Raw genomic sequence first — 1,569 nt, forward strand, 5'->3', positions numbered from 1 at the left:
TAAATATTTAAAAGGTACTGCAGTTTTTGTTCCATATTTTGTCATGTGGTCATTTTCTTGTAAATATTCTGGGAGTCATAAAATTGAGAAGAGGCCCAGGTTCAGAGAAGTCAGGTAACCTGACCCAAGTCTGACCCCTGGTAAGCGCCTAAGCCATGCCTGGAACCCAGGATGTCTCCCCACCAGGGGCATCACTGCCTCCAAATTGCAGCAAATGATTCCAGTTCGGTCTATCATAGGGGTTAAGTTCTGGGATTTAGTTAGATAGATGTGTCCCCTTCAAAATTCCGACACTTTATGAACATGGCAAGTAATTCAGCCACCTCATTTTAAAACTGTAGGCCATAATGGTACCTACCGCAGAGAGTTCGTTAGAATTAAAGTGAAAATGCGCTTGAAGCACTCAGCACAGGCCTGGCATGTACTCAGCGCGCAGTAAATGGTAGCTGTTATTATAAGAATTGTATTTGTTGAATGAGTGACTCTGGCATATAACGCTTGCATTCAACTTGAAGCTTGCAGCCGTCACAGCCGTTCAACTGAAGGGGTGGGAACTTGCCACTTTTTTCTGTAAATAAAATCTTTGTAGGAGGATAATCACTGGTTGGAAAGTGTGAGCCTTGAGGGAACAAAGCTCTGATCCCCAGACCCAAGAACCACCGAAGAGAAGTCTTCCCCGCGCGCCGCGGCCACCGTGCAGAACCTCCCCCGGTCTGAGTGGCAGGCAGCTGGCCACGCCCAGCCCAGGCAAGGTGCCTCATAAGCCGGGTTTTAGCCGAGTGGAGCTGGATACCTTCTAATTCCGCTCTTTTTCTTTTTTTCCCCCCCGCTCATCTTATTCTCGGGGACAACACCCTGCGCGCGGAGAGGAAGGACTCCCAAACCGCCAGACGGAGGCTTCCGCGCGGCCCCAGACCTGACCATCTATGGTCACAGAGCGCACCGAACAAACAGGAAGTGGGGCGAGCTTCCACCTTCGCAGCCCGGGGCAGAGCGAGCGGGGCGGCGGCTGGCATGCCCAGAAACGCGGGGTTGGGCCCGAGCGCCCCCGCCGACCCCCCCGCCGACCCTTCCCCACACCCAGCCCCCGCAGGTCCTCCCGAAACACTGTCCAGGGCAATACCCTCCCCGCGTCACAAACGGGGAAACTGAGGTTTGAACGCCCAGAGGGAGGCGGAACTTAGCCTTGATTCCCCCGCCCCCCCCGGAGAGTAGACGGCCGCCCGTGATTCCAGCCCTCAGAAAATCCTCCGGCTTGACCCTATTAGGGACTGAAGGGTTGAACCCCTCCCCGACTACTGTGAAAAGGACCCGGCCTTTGCCAATGAGGCCAAACTGACAGGAGAATTAACCACTCATCTCCTTCTCCGGGGGTGGAGCTTAGCCAGTAATTTCGGCCCTTCATTGGTCCGGGCGACTCCGGCTGCGGCGGTTGATAGAAGGGCGTGGCTAGCCTTAGACACGCCCCCCGTAGCTCCCGCCTTGGGGGCGGGACTCTTTTCCCAGGCTAGTGGGGATTCTCCCCGGCGTGGCGAGTAGGGGGCGGAGTTAAGAGCGGAGCAGCCAGAC

Source organism: Neophocaena asiaeorientalis, unplaced genomic scaffold, assembly GCF_003031525.2.
Source record: "Neophocaena asiaeorientalis asiaeorientalis breed wild unplaced genomic scaffold, Neophocaena_asiaeorientalis_V1.1 scaffold106, whole genome shotgun sequence".
NCBI lineage: Eukaryota > Metazoa > Chordata > Mammalia > Artiodactyla > Phocoenidae > Neophocaena > Neophocaena asiaeorientalis.